Below are 15,846 nucleotides of genomic sequence, written 5' to 3'. Positions count from 1 at the left end.
TTTTTTCAAACCTCATCTTAATTATAAGGAGGTACAAATATGATGACGTAGCTGCCAGAATTATGTTTTTTTTTGGCAAAAAGCTATGCAATTTTGGGGCTTCCCTGGTGGTGCAGTGGTTGAGAATCTGCCTGCCAATGCAGGGGACACGGGTTCGAGCCCTGGTCTGGGAGGATCCCACATGCCGTGGAGAGGTTGGGCCCGTGAGCCACAATTACTGAGCCTGCGCGTCTGGAGCCTGTGCTCCACAACTAGAGAAGCCACTGCAATGAGAAGCCCGTGCACCGCAACGAAGAGTAGCGCCCGCTCGCCGCAAGTAGAGAAAGCCCGTGCGCAGCAACGAAGACCCAACACAGCCAAAAATAAATAAATTAAATAAATACATTTATTAAAAAAAAAAAAAAAGCTATGCAATTTTGTTTCCTCACAGGCTATGTCAAAGGGAAAACACTGAAAAAAAATTTTTTAATCCCAAAGGGAAAAAAAGACACAAGTGGAAGAAACACTTTTTTCCCAGACCTGATCACACTTATATTTGAAAAAATAGTGCACCTCTATTTACTTTAGAAAGTTTCCACCTATCAGAGAAAGGCTAGAAGACAGAGCTGGTTACTCTATGTTTGTCTGGGTGTTATCTCTTGAAAGAAAAGTATAAAGGAAGTACCATGTCCATCATTAGTCACTGAGCTTTAGAAATCCTTAGTCACATGACTTTTATTTCTAAAGGAAATATTGACTGTTGCCTTTCTTTATCTTTAAGAGTGAAAATTCTGGTATAGCTTTTATATGAATTCTGGTGAATTTGATCATAACTGGACCACCAGTTTCTCTGCCCACACCTGCACTCTTTACCACCTTCTTTATCACCAGTTAAAAAAGATCGTCTCGGGCTTCCCTGGTGGCGCAGTGGTTGGGAGTCTGCCTGCCGATGCAGGGGACACGGGTTCGAGCCCTGGTCTGGGAGGATCCCACATGCCGCAGAGCAACTGGGCCCGTGAGCCACAATTGCTGAGCCTGCGCGTCTGGAGCCTGTGCTCCACAACAGGAGAGGCCGCGATGTTTAGAGGCCTGCGCACTGCGATGAAGAGTGGTCCCCACTTGCCACAACTGGAGAAAGCCCTCGCACAGAGACGAAGACCCAACACAGCCATAAATAAATAAATAAATAAATAAATAAATAAATAAATAAATAAATAAATAAATAATAAATTTAAAAAAATTAAAAAAAAAAAAAAGAAACCACCACTTGTTGGTTTTAAAAAAAAAAAAAAAAAAGATCGTCTCGGGGCCTGGAGGAAGAGGCTTGTCCAGCAAGAATAGAATGGGTGAGGCGGCTGCGCAGTACAACCCAGAGCCCCCGCCCCCTCGCACCCATTACTCCAACATCGAGGCCAATGAGAGTGAGGAGGTCCGGCAGTTCCGGAGGCTCTTTGCCCAGCTGGCTGGGGATGACGTGGAGGTCAGTGCCACAGAACTCATGAACATTCTCAACAAAGTCGTGACCCGACATCCTAATCTGAAGACTGATGGTTTTGGCATTGACACATGTCGCAGCATGGTGGCCGTTATGGATAGTGACACGACCGGCAAGCCGGACTTCGAGGAATTCACGAACTTGTGGAACAAAAAGTGGCAGGCCATATACAAACAGTTTGACATTGACTGTTCAGGGACCATTGGCAGCAGTGAACTCCCAGGGGCCTTTGAGGCAGCAGGATTCCGCCTGAATGAGCATCTCTACAACATGATCATCCGACGCTACTCAGATGAGGGAGGGAACACTGATTTTGACAACTTCATCAGCTGCCCGGTCAGACTAGATGCGATGTTCCGTGCCTTCAAATCTCTTGACAAAGATGGCACTGGACAAGTACAGGTGAACATCCAGGAGTGGCTGCAGCTGACCATGTATTCCTGAACGGGAGTCCCAGACCTGCCCCCCTCATCGCCTCGCTGTAGGAGTCACCTTGGACTCTTCAGTCTCCCCCAGGCCTGATCCTGTTTGCAGGCACATCTTCATGGCTCCTGCTGACCCACAGGCCTTTCTGTTCTCCCAGCCCTTGGCACCTGGATTCTCAGTCAAGAGCCAGGGCCCGCGACATGCTTCAACACACCCTGCCCCAGCACGCCCATCTCACATCTACTCCATAACCCCTCTCTTGCATCTGTGCCAAGCCCAATGTTCGTGTTGCTTGCACACCCCAGGGGCCCTTCTCTCAGTTCTGGGAGGATCACTCCAGTCCCTACACACCCTGGCACACCCACTCAGTTGCCACCCAGGCAGCTGAACTCCAGGCCATAAAAGGTCACATGCCCCAGTGCCTTTGTCTGTATTCTGCTCCCAGCCTGCCAGGCCCAGGAGGAAATAAATGCACCCTAGTTGCTGCTCTCTCTGAAAAAAAAAAAAAGATTGTCTCCACCCCTTGCTATCAAGAACATTAGTCCTAGTGACTCCTTCCTTCATGTCTAAGAAAAGGGGATGCTATTTAACCATTTATTCACTTTATTCAACATGTATTCATTCAGTGCCTGGTGGTGTTTTTTTTTTAAAGACCATTTTTATTTTATTTATTTTTTAATTAATCTTATTTATTTTTGGCTGCTTTGGGTCTTTGTTGCTGTGTGCGGGCTTTCTCTAGTTGCAGCGAGCAGGGGCTACTCTTTGTTGCGGTGCAGGGGCTTCTCATTGCGGTGCCTTCTCTTGTTGTGGAGCACGGACTCTAGGCACGCGGGCTTCAGTAGTTGTGGCGTGCGGGTTCAGTAGTGGTGGCTTGCAGGCTCTAGAGCACAGGCTCAGTAGTTGTGGCACACGGGCTTAGTTGCTCCACAGCATGTGGGATCTTCCCGGACCAGGGCTTGAACCCATGTCCCCTGCATTGGCAGGCGGATTCTTAACCACTGCGCCACCAGGGAAGTCCCAGTGCCTGATGTTTTCCTGGGCACTGGGGATAAAGTAATGACCGAAAAAAGACAGAGCCTTGGACTGGTGGTCAGAATCACACCAATAGATGTAAATTACACTCTGTGATAAGTGCTTATCTTTCCAAGAGGAAATTCTCCCTGTTCTTAATTTGTCCCTTTTGCCTCCTGGTATCCCAGCTGCTTCCCCTCTCCAACATCAATCTCATCCACCTTCTTCCCTGTCAGCAACGTGCTCTGGTTCTTCCCTTTTACCCTGCCTCCAAACATCCTGACAGAATAGTTTTACATTCCTCACCTTCTTTTCAGCCAGCAAACCATGTAAGTTGGTTTCTGTCCACCCCACACTACTGAAATGCTCTCTCAATGTTGGCAACAAGGATCCCACCATTACGAATCCTCATCGCCGCTTCATCGTGGCTCTCAACCTCTCCCAGGACCTAACACCCCAACAACTACCTCCATCTGCAAACGTTCTTCCCTACCAGACGGTGCTCTCTTCTTTCTCCTTACACTGCCAAGCCACTGGTGTTCCCAGGGTTCTGTCCTCAGCCGTCTCTGTCTTCTCTCCAATCTGGGAGACGCCATTCACTTTCCAAGCATCAGTGACACTCTCTCTAATCATAGCTCCAGTTTGGGTCTCTCCTGGGCTCAGATCCATATTTCCATCTCAGCCTTTACTCTTGGATGCCCTGTTGAACTTCAGATCTAAGGATGTGCGAAACAAAATTCATGGTTTTCCCTCCCACCCTGCTTCTCCATTTCTACCAAAATCAATAATATCACTTTCTGGGACTTCCCTGGTGGCACAGTGGTTGAGAATCCGCCTGCCAATGCAGGGGACACAGGTTCAAGCCCTGGTCCGGGAAGATCCCACATGCCGTGGAGCAACCAAGCGCGCAAGCCACAACTACTGAGCCTGCGCTCTAGAGCCTGCGAGCCACAACTACTGAAGTCTGCGCGCCTAGAGCTCGTGCTCTACAACAAGAGAAGCCACCACAATGAGAAGCCCGCGCACCACAACGAAGAGTAGCCCCTGCTCGACGCAACCAGAGAAAGTCCACACGCAGCAACGAAGACCCAACACAGCCAAAAATAAATAAATAATTAATTAAAAATTAAAAATAATAATAATATCACTTTCCATTCAGGCACCCAAGTCAGAAGCCTCCAAGTGATCTGTGATCACACTTTCCTCCTCATTCAGGCATTCTATCTGCCATTGAGTTCTACACCCAGAATGTCTATCCCAACAAGGGATGGCAAGTAGGTTTCACCTAATGTACCGACTCTAACCAGTTAGTCGTGGCTGCCTGGAGAACTACTGTGTTGAGAAGGATGCTGAGGCAGCTTGTGGCCTCACTGTGATCAGCTATCAGTTCTGCTTTGGGTGGTGGTACACGTGCCAGGTATTTGCCATCCAGCTCTAAACCTTCCCTGGTGAACAAATGAGATCACCCTTTACTGTTCCCATTGCCCCTGCTCTGGATACTCTCTGAAAACGTATTACAATAGTCTCTGGGGGTTGCCTCCTTTCAGTCTCTCTCTTCTCCACATCATCAATCATCCAGACCTTGGTTTAGCTCTCCGAAGCAAAGATCTATCTGTTCATGCCTGTTTAGAAAGGCCCCCTCATACTAGAATAAAGCATACAGCATTAAAGTCCATTTAGACTCTGACTACAGCACACCTACCTACTGCCGTATGCCCTGTGCCTCCCAGATCAGGCAGTATAGCATCGTGGTTCACGGTACAGACTTGAGACCGCCCTGCCCAGTTTCAAACTTCAACTCTGCCACGTTGGTTGTGTGACCCTGAGCGAGTTATTTGACTCTCTGTGCCTCAGCGATCTCATCGGCAAAATGAGGAGAATAATCCTACCGAACTCATAGGGATTAAATGAGTTAAAGGATAGAAAACACTAGAAGAGCTCCTGGCATGTGATAAACCCAATATAAACATTGACTCCTATCATTGCTACTATGCCTGGCACACTTACCCCAGTGACTTTGGCCAAGCTGTTTCCACTGACCCTGCCCCACCTTTCCCCACTCCCAGGAAGAATACGTGTTCCTTGCTCTGTCCTCCCACAGAATGTGTCATACTCCTCAACTCCAGCAGTTATCACAGTGTACTGTACTTAGTTGTGCTTTTTGTTTTTTTGGCCGAGCACAGCATGTGAGATCTTAGCTCCCCAACCATGGATTGAACCTGCGCCCCCTGCAGTGGAAGGGGGAGTCTTAACAACTGGACGGCCAGGGAAGTCCCTGTACTTAATTTTTTATGTGTGTGCCTGACCCAATAGTTGGGGGCTCCTTGAGGACAGGGAAGGTTCATGGGAGAAAGTTTAGAGACGGATGGGAGGGTGTCTTATTTACGTCTATGTCCTCTACTTCTACCATGGTGTCTGGAAAATAGTAGATATGATTACGTCTGAATGACGACATGATGGATAAAGGAAGAAATGAGTTGGCAGAGGCAGAATGAGCACTGGGTAGTGATAACGATTATAGTTGAAACTGTGGTTTATCTACAAGGGAGCTAATAAATAACAGTCAATCTATTGGAATCCTATATCAGTAGCAGGTATATTTGTTCTTACTTTTATACCAGTACGTCACCAGGAATCGATTACCCAGTTCTGACTTTTTCTTTGACCCCAGAAAGGGCTTTTATTCACTTAAATGTTATAGTGCCCATTCTCATCTCTATAAACACGAACTGCATTCTTCACGGCCCAATTCCGACATCCCCTCCAATTCTACGCTAGATTTAGCACAAACAGAAGCTCCTTATTGGACTGTAAGACCCTTGAGGGTCCCATGATCCTGACTATCAGGAGCCTGTCAATCCTGCTCTAATCCTACAGTTAATGGTAAAAAGGCATTTGGAGAGCTTTGACTTAACACTTGGATTAGAAAGAATTAGGCCTCTTCTGAAAAGTACTTATCACATCACTGCCTAACACTCTGGGTATGATTCAGAATGTTACTTTTTTTTTTTTTCTTAACATTTTTATTGGAGTATAATTGCTTTACAATGGTGTGTTATTTTCTGCTTTATAACAAAGTGAATCAGCTATACATATACATATATCCCCATATCTCTTCCCTCTTGGTCCCTCCCTCCCTCCCACCCTCCCTATCCCACCCCTCTAGCTGGTCACAAAGCACCGAGCTGATCTCCCTGTGCTACGCGACTGCTTCCCACTAGCTATCTATTTTACATTTGGTAGTGTATATATGTCCATGCCACTCTCCCACTTTGTCCCAGCTTACCCTTCCCCCTCCCCGTGTCCTCAAGTCCATTCTCTAGTAGGTCTGCGTCTTTATTCCCGTCAGAATGTACTTTTGTAGGCAATAGATTTCCACAGTTTATATAGTAAACAGCCAGGCATACTTATGTGCATCTTAGCTTCTCTTCGAGATTTACAACCTTGGTTCTGCCCTTGTGGGTTCAGAGCACATGGCATGCCCTTCAAAAGTGCAGAGGGGGGAATCCTCCTCCATGTTCTCTTATTTTCTGCACAAACCAGATCTCCCAGTTCATTCCACAGAGATATTTGTTTGCTGACCAGCAGATGCATTGAAAATATGCACAGCACGTTGCCAGTGTGCAGATTGGAAGGATCTGTCAGCAGGAGCCTGTCAATCCTGTTCCACACCACCCTGCCACAGCCCCGGCAATGTCCAGAGTTCTGTTTGCTCCACAGACGAGATGCTTATCTATAGCGGCTGACGTGTTTTCCAGCTGGCCTTCTCCTCTTTGCTTCCCCTAACCTAACAGACAGGCAGGTTGGAGAAGACACACACAGAGAGTGTATTGACTGTTCCAGTTTTAGCAAAAGGCTGAGGGAAATCCATGTAAAGCAAGCCTATGTGATTCTGTGGTGGGGGGAGAGGAGGTTGCATAATTTGGGGGTGTGCGTGTATGATTTGGAGAGGGAGAAAAGAAGAGGATAGAATCTGCTGAGGGATAGGTGGGGAGAAAAATGACAGTCCTGGAGAAGGCAGCGAGGTGGAGGCCAGCATCCGTGAGCATTCGTTGGGGACAAAGACCAGAAAATCGTGAATCTGAGCAAGCCTGGGCTGACAGTGGACAGGCCACCTTGTAGAGAAGGTGTAGCCCAATGCCCAGTTCCCAGAAAAGACCTCCCAAGAGCAGGGTGTCGCCCAGGCCCCTGAGTTGTGGATGGGCAGTGTGAGATTCAGTGGGGAAATCCTGGAACATGAGTCAAATAGCAGCAGCTATGGCAACAACACAGAAAGCCAGTTCTGGTTCAAGTCTTTCTTTTTCTTTTTCTTTCTTTCTTTCTTTCTTTCTTTCTTTTTTTTTTTTTTTGGCCACACTGTGTGGCTTGCAGGATCTCAGTTCCCCAACCAGCGATTGAACCCGGGCCCCAGCAGTGAAAGTCCAGAATCCTAACCACTAGGCCACCAGGGAACTCCTCCAATTTTTTTTTCTTTCTTTTTTTTTGGTGGGGGGAAGACCCAGCCGTCCACAAGTTACATGGACTTCAGTGAAGCCCCATGAGGGCCTGTGTTCTACATTAAGACTCCGTGATGGCAAATGACAGAAACCAGCTTCAGCAAGCCTAAGCAGAAAAAGGGGGGATGGGAGTGACAGCAAGAGTGACATAGAAAATCCACATGCAGAAATGAGACTTGGCCTCTGAAAAGGCCTGGAACCAGACATTTAAATACTACGTCAGAACTCTCTGTGTGTCTTGTCTCTTCTCCCCGTGCAGCTTCTTTTTTTTTTTTTTTTTTATAAATTTATTTATTTATTTATTTATGGCTGTGTTGGGTCTTCATTTCTGTGCGAGGGCTTTCTCCAGTTGCGGCAAGCGGGGGCCACTCTTCATCGTGGTGTGCGGGCCTCTCACCATCGCGGCCTCTCTTGTTGCAGAGCACAGGCTCCCGACGCGCAGGCTCAGCAGTTGTAGCTCACGGGCCTAGCTGCTCCGTGGCATGCGGGATCCTCCCAGACCAGGGCTCGAACCCGTGTCCCCTGCATTGGCAGGCAGACTCTCAACCACTGCGCCACCAGGGATGCCCGTGCGCAGCTTCTTGATTCAACTCTGCAGACCAGCTTGCTCTGCTCTTCATTTCATGTGGCAGAACATTTCATGTGGCTCCCAAGTTTACATGGTACAGATGCAGCCACACATACCGACTGACTGATGGTCTCTCAGGGCCCCAGATCCAAACTCCCAGGTGAGAGAATCCAAATGCTCAGCTTGTTTCAAGAGTTCGCTCCTGATCTTATCAACTCCAGCTGGGGCAAGAGGTCGTGCCAACAGGGCTGCTGGATGGCGGGAGGGAACTTCTGAGAGAAGTGGGCCGGAGAAGACGTCCAGTAGATGTCTACCCTGTCACTTGTCTCTGCTGCTGCTCTCAGTGTTGTTCTTGTTGGTCCCTCTTTCCCCAGGTCTTTACATGGCTGCTGCCTCCTCACGTTTACGTCTCAGCTCAATTATCATCTCCCTGGAGACGGGATCCTTGACCATGCCAATTAAAATAACACTCACCCTCTCTCCACCCCTTCCCATTCTCTCTCTGCTGTGGGCTGAATCGTGTCCCCCCAAAATCCACCTGTTGAAGTCCTAACTCCCACTACCTCAGAATGTGACTATTTGGAGAGAAGGTCTTTAAAGAGGTAATTAAGTTAAAATTAAGTCATTAGGGTGGGCCCTAAGGCGATATGACTGATGTCCTTATAAGAAGAGGAAATTTGGATAAAGACGTGTAAAGGAAAAACCATGTGAGGCCACAGTGAGAAGGTGGCCGTCTGCAAGCCACAGAGAGAGGCTGAGAAGAAACCAACCCTGCTGACACCTTGATCTCAGACTTCCAGCCTCCAGAACTGTGGGAAAATACATTTTTGTTGTTGAAGCCACCCAGCCTGTTGAACTTTGTCACAGCAGCCCTAGCAATGAATTCCTTGTTCGATGTTTCCTCAAAGAGGCAGTTTAGACAGTGGTTGATGCCCAGACTGTGGCTCTGGGCTCTCTCAACAGTAATGGCAGCAGCTGGTGTGGCAGGTATAGGGGTTTTGGTGGTAGCTGGGGAGAAGGCAGGCCTAGGTCAGGCTCCAGGGACAGGCAAGGCACGGCTCAGGCGGCCAGGCCAAGGCAAGGCTGGAGAATGGCCTTTCCACCTGCTTTGGTGCCAGGGAGACCTTTTTACGGGTGCTACTGTCTTCCCCATCCAAGAAGGGGCGGGGGGAGGGAGTGTCTCCCTGCTAAGCAGGCTGTGGCCTCCACTGTACTCCTGAGGGGCTCTAGTAAGAGTATGGCAGGGCACCTTACAAACCAGCACTGAGCTTGTCACTGCCACTGACCCCATTTCACTTGTTGACCAGGCTTTGATGAACCCATCATCCGGTGACCTAGTGGGGGTAGATTTTGCAAAATGGTTGAGGCACATATTAGGCCCCCATTAAATACCTCTAAAATGAAGGGAGTATGTGCAAACAACCAGGAATAGAAATAGCACACAGGCACAATCACTTTGTCCTGGATTTGGAAATTTCTCTGCTTCACAGGATATACTGTGTCCTCATAACACCCAGTATCTCCTTCAGTCATGCCAGCCACATGTTCCACATGTTTCCAAGCTCAGAATCCAGTTGTTGGCATCAGATAGACCAAACGTCCCAGTGCCTGACACAACTTCTCACTTGTCACCTGGACGTGTTGATACTCTGTGGACACAGACAGAATTGCCAAACTTGCCAGGGGTTCCAAGATCTGTTTGTTTTCCCTTATCTGGCTGTTCCTGTGTTCTGTTTTCTATAAGACTTAACTATCAACATATTTTTGTTTATATCTCATATCTTATATCTCATAAGGGCTTCATCTTTTGTCAGACATTCTTTCCTTATTTGGCCCAGTGTCGTGCTAGTTTCTGGGTAGTTTTTCATCATCTCTTTTCTGGCTTGTTCCAGCTCACTCAGACTTTTTATACGTCCATAATTCTCCTATTGTCCTCTCTATATTCTTCCTCTCGAATTCTATTTTCCTATTAAAAATTTGGCTCTCTGCGCGTCTGGAGCCTGTGCTCCGCAAGAAGTAGAGGCCGCGATAGTGAGAGGCCCGCGCACCGCAATGAAGAGTGGCCCCCACTTGCCACAGCTAGAGAAAGCCCTCGCACAGAAACGAAGACCCAACACAGCCATAAATAAATAAATAAAAATAAATTAGAAAAAAAAAATTAAAAAAAAAAACAAAAACGCAGTTCAAGTACTTTCTTTAAAAAAAAAAAAAATTTGGCTCTGCTTTCTCCCCCACTTTATTTTTTCTCTCTTTTCTTTACTCACCCTCTTTGCTCCCCTCTTTGTCTACTCTCTCCTGGCTCTAACAAAAGTTCCCCTCATCCAGATGCCCTCTGGATCTTCTGGCATGCCACCAGCTTCCCCAAAGTTCCTCTTCCCCATCCTGGTGAGATGCCTCTCCCAGGGTCCTTGCTTTCATGGCAGGGTCCTAAAAATCTCTTTATCAGTAGAAATCAGCCAAACTATTGCTTGAGGGCTAATACTGGGCTTGTCCCTTATTTCAAATAGATAGTGATTTGTACATAGTAGTCACTCAATGATATTTTTATTGACGGTATTAGATTGCTTTTCACACTTATCTTGGAAGAGTTTTATAGGCTTTGGGTAGGGTACTGTTGAGCCATTTACTGCATGTAGACAAATTATAAATTCCCAGGCACACCCAGATCATAGCAAAACCCTTTTGTTAGCTCTAAGGGGCATGGATTTGACACCAAAGAGTGGTGCATGGGGATGTGCAATTAAGGAAGTGAAGCGAAAAAGATGTTTGAGCACACGATGAGCCCACTAAGTAGCAAGGGCATGAGCTTTATCTATCCCTGAAATGACCGAGGATTACTGGAAAGAAAGGCAAGAGGGTGACTCATCCCTTGTCTCCATAACAACTGGTTTGGCCATCCCTTTTTCTTATTACCAGAGGCTAGCCCTCTAAGGACAGAGGACAGCGATACCACTCCTCGCCCTGTGGCCTCATGACTCAAAGTCTTAAGATTTACAGCATTTTCTGAGGAGGCAAAGGCCACTCCTGTCGGTAACTCCTTTTTAATACTCATAGGTTAGTCACTTACTATGGATGATTCTTTCAAGTCAATTGGTTGCCAGGCACCCTCTTCAGAGAAGGGGTTATAGTTTCATAAACAATCCCCAGCATACAGTGACTTCTATGTATAAGCCTAGAGGGGACAGCAATGGAAAAACAGTACCAGCCACTAAGGCACTTTCAAATGTATCCTAAAGGATGCAAGACACCTTCCCAATTTCATCAAGTGAGTCCTTCATGTGCACACTTCCCTCCTATGGTAGAAAACTGGATGAAAGAATTCATCTTTACACAATTAATTATTTGGTTATTTTAGAGAGGACAGGAATTATTTAGGAACCAGTTATACCTGGTTTCCTCCCTAGTTTACATAAGCCAGTCCCTGCAAGGATTCACTGCTCCGTGTTTGTCTAGATGAGTTGTAAAAGTCAGGACTTCTGTTCTGTTCCTCGACATGGATGAGCTTGGATAAGTGTCACTTTCCCTGACAGTAAAAATGAGATGATAATACTTATCTATGTCTTCCAACAAAAGGATAAGACAAAGTTAAAAGGAGAGTATACATAATTTGACTTTCCTGTGCAAAATGTACTAAGGAGTTGTCTGATAACTGCTTCAGAGTTGCTTATGGAGTTGCTTTTTTTTTTTTTTATAAATTTATTTTATTTATTTATTTATTTTTGGCTGCATTGGGTCTTCATTGCTGTGCACCGGCTTTCTCTAGTTGTGGTGAGCGGGGGTACTCTTTGTTGCGGTGCATCGGCTTCTCATTGCGGTGGCTTAGGCTCTAGGCACGTGGGCTTCAGTAGTTGTGGCACGCAGTCTTCAGTAGTTGTGGCTCGCGGGCTCCAGAGCGCAGGCTCAGTAGTTGTGGCGCATGGGCTTAGTTGCTCCACGGCATGTGGGATCTTCCCGGACCAGGGCTCGAATCCGTGTCCCCTGCATTGGCAGGCGGATTCTTAACCACTGCGCCACCAGGGAAGTCCTGGAGTTGCTTTGAGACTAGGTCTATTTATTCGAAACAAGTGGTCAGCTTTTAGTTCCCCATTAAAAAGTGGTTTTTTTGTTTTTTATTGTTTTGTTTGTATTTTACAAACATAGCAACCTATTAATTGAATTATTCATTATTAAAATTTTAATCATTTTTAAGAGGCATTAAATAGTTAACTAAGAGGGAAAAGCACTGAAAGTGATAAAATCAAACAGCCACAGGGTTTTTCTCCAGTGCCCACACTATGAATTTATTTACTTAACAAATATTGAGTGCCTACTATGTGCCTCTTGGATTCCTCAGTGAATAATACAGCAAAGAACTCCGCGGTCAGGGAGGGGAGTAGAAGAAAGTCAGGGGGAACCAACAATAAACAGTAGATATAAGAAATAAATCAATTCTATAGCATGCTGGAAATTGATAAGTACCATGAAGAAAAGAAAAATTAGAGCAGGGTAAAGGGGGATGAGCAGCATGAGGGACTGGGGAACGTTTGAGCTGTGATTTTGAATAGGGCGCTAAAATATTGAATAGTAGGCTCACGGAGAAGGGCCATTCGAGCAAAGACTTGAAGGAGGTGAGAGAGTTGGTAATGGGAGGAGAGAGTTTCACATATGGGGACAGCCAGGCAAGGATGCTAAGTTCGGAGCGAATCTTGTGTGCAGGGAGGAACAGCTGGGGGCCCTGGTGGCCCCAGTGGGTAAGCAAGGGGAGGAGAATAGGAGGGAAGTCAGAGTTAAACTCCAGATATAAATGTTTGTTTCCTTCAACTTTCTTAGGGGCAATACAGCTTTATATATTACATATCCTTCATTCTCTGACATCATAGGGCCCACGCAAGCAACATTGTCAGGCTACCTGGGTCACCTTAATGTAGTGTCGGAGTTCATAGGAACATTGCAGCCCATCGTGAATCACACATTTTAAAAACATTAATGTATCTTAGTTTTCAGAGTTATTTACGGATACATGGAGTGATAAATATTTATACATCTAAATATATTTTGGGGGCATAAAATGTAATTTGGACTTTTCATAAATTTCTATCCTTCAATCCTATTGTATCAGAGATTACACCACGAGGCCACATTTCCATTTTCCACTTTGGTTTACTGAGTGAACTCATTGCCCAAAACACAGAACACATGTAACTATCACCAAGTTACATCACAACTCACAGTTGGCCAGTTCTAGCGAGGCCTCCCTTGTCCCACTGTGGGACTATGGCTCCCATAGTCTGTTCTGGTATAGAGCAGAGCCCTTCCCAGCCCCTCCCTTGCTCAGTGCACCCCAAAGAAGTAACCTGTGTGGACCCCACTCATGCTAACCAACCAGTGTGCCGGCCACCCCACCTCACTCCCCTACCTCCCCCCCCCCCCCGCAGATGCAGCATCTGCCCGCCCCTTGGGAAATGTCCATTACCTACATGAGGGAACTCCCAGTGCCAGAGGTTCTCCCTGGGGAGAATGCTAACGTCGGTCCCGGGAGTCTGCTCTGGAAATCTGCAAAGAGCCAGCAAGTCCTGGGGTGTGTGCAGAAGGGGAAAGGAGAGATGCCTCACACCCCAGAGCTGTATTTTGTCACTTGGGCCTTGATGCCACTTCTCAAAAAGCTTTCACAAAGACAGCCCCATCAGCTTCTGGCCCCATTCCTCTCTCCCTGGGGCTCCAGCCCAGCAAAAGTGGCTGGACTGGAATTGGTTTCGACATCCCCTCCCTAGTTCTTTGTCCCTACTCCATTGTCTAGCACCAAGTCCTTTCCTCCTCTAGCCAAAAACCCAAAAGCTCCCAGACACAGGTCAAGCAAATACAGAGGCTTTCTCACATATGCTATCAGCCAGACACAGAATCCCACTATAAGATAGAAAACTGTCCCTCAGAATTGAAACACTGGAATCAAAAGAGCAAGTCTGAAAAAAAAAAAAAAAAAGAGCAAGTCTGAAAAAAAAAAAAAAAAAAAAAAAAGAGCAAGTCTGAAAAAAAAAATAAAAAAAAAAAAAGAGCAAGTCTGGGCTTCCCTGGTGGCGCAGTGGTTGAGAGTCTGCCTGCCAATGCAGGGGACACGGGTTCGAGCCCTGGTCTGGGAAGATCCCACACGCCATGGAGCAGCTGGGCCCGTGAGCCACAATTGCTGAGCCTGCGCGTCTGGAGCCTGTGCTCCGCAACAAGAGAGGCCGCGATAGTGAGAGGCCCGCGCACCGCGATGAAGAGTGGCCCCCGCTTGCCACAACTAGAGAAAGCCCTCGCACAGAAATGAAGACCTAACACAGCCATAAATAAATTAATTAATTAATTAAAAAAAAAAAAAAAAAAGAGCAAGTCTGCTCCTCTGTTCTTTCAGAGATCATTTCACTGTGAGGTCAATTCTTCTTTCCTTTTCTGAATGATCCCCTCCAACTTCTAAATCTACCACTTTTTGGTGGCCTGCTGGCAGTGGCGTTTTCCCTCCCTCCCTCCTTTCCTTCCTTCGTTCATTGGTGTATTCTTTGTCTCAATCTGTGGAATAGCAAATCCCATTTCCAAAGGCTTATTTCTTAGACCCTGACATACTTTCAACTTGATCTGTGTTGTGATCTTGGTCATATCTAATTCTCTATGCCTCAGTTTTTTCATCTTTAAAATGGGGATAAAAATACCTACCCCCCCCATATATGCATGTAAAGCACTAGGTATAATACAAAGCACCTAAGAAGTGCTTGATGAATAGTAGCTGTTAATATTATCTAAACTTCATTTACATATATGTATAAAATGAGAGATATTTATATATAATGAATATATATACATATATATATATGAAATGATTACCACAGTAGTTACCACATCCATCACTTCACATAGTTACCTTTCTGTGTGTGTGTGATGAGAATATTTAAGATCTACTCTCTTAGCAACTTTCAAGTATTGTTAACTATAGTCATCTTGCTATACATGAGATCCCAGAACGTATTCATCCTGTAACTGGAAGTTTGTGCCCTTTGACCAATATCTCCCCATTTCTCTCATCCCCCAGCCTCTGGCAACCACCAAACTATGTTTCTGTTTCTATGAGTTCGACTTTTTTAGATTCCACATATGAGCGAGATCATTTCAGTATTTGTCTTTCTCTGACTTACTTCACTGAGCATAATGCCCTCAAGTTTCATCCATGTTGTCACAAATGGCAGGATTTCCTTCCTGCCATTTTTTATGACTGAATAATATTTCACTGTGTGTGTGTGTATGAATGTGTATAGATATAGATACAGTATATAGCTATAGATATATATCTCACATTTTCTTTATCCCATTCATTCATCCACGGACACTTAGGTTGTTTTCAGGTCTTGGCTATTATAAATAATTCTGCAATGAACATGGGGGAGCAGATATCTCTTCAAGATAGTGATCTGATTTCCTTTGGATATGTACCCAGAAGTGGAATTGCTGTATCATATGGTAGTTCTAGTTTTAAGTTTTTGAGGAACTTTCATACTGTTTCAATTTACATTCCCACTAACAATACACAAAGGCTCTCTTTTCTCCACATCGTCTCCAACACTTACCTCTTGTCTTTTTGGATAATAACCATTCTAACAGGCATGAGGTGATATTTCATTGTGGTTTTGATTTGCCTTTCCCTGGTGATTAGTGACGCTGAGCACCTTTTCATGTACCTGTTGGCCGTTTGTATATCTTCTTTGGAAAAGTGTCTGTTTGGTTCCTCTGCCCATTTTTTAATCAGATTTTTTTTTTTTTTGTAATTGAGTTGTATGAATGAGTTCCTTATATATTTTGGATATTAACCTCTTCTTTGGATATATGATTTGCAAATATTCTCTCCAATTCTGTAGGTTGCCTTT

General features: G+C 45.7%; 1 protein-coding gene and 1 pseudogene across 2 annotated transcripts in view; one reads left to right on the top strand and one right to left on the bottom strand.

The window, feature by feature from the left end:
- The window catches only part of DLGAP5 (DLG associated protein 5), a 100,052-nt gene that overhangs the window by 17,121 nt on the left and 67,085 nt on the right, over positions 1-15,846 (bottom strand). The window lies entirely within an intron of this gene.
- LOC309626174 (calpain small subunit 1 pseudogene) lies at positions 1,046-4,051 on the top strand (annotated as a pseudogene). The gene has a single exon. The product of its transcript is annotated as a calpain small subunit 1 pseudogene (transcript).

This window comes from Balaenoptera borealis (genome assembly GCF_965194805.1).
Source record: "Balaenoptera borealis genome assembly, chromosome: 3".
Lineage (NCBI taxonomy): Eukaryota > Metazoa > Chordata > Mammalia > Artiodactyla > Balaenopteridae > Balaenoptera > Balaenoptera borealis.
This window is presented reverse-complemented; position numbering and strand designations above follow the sequence as displayed.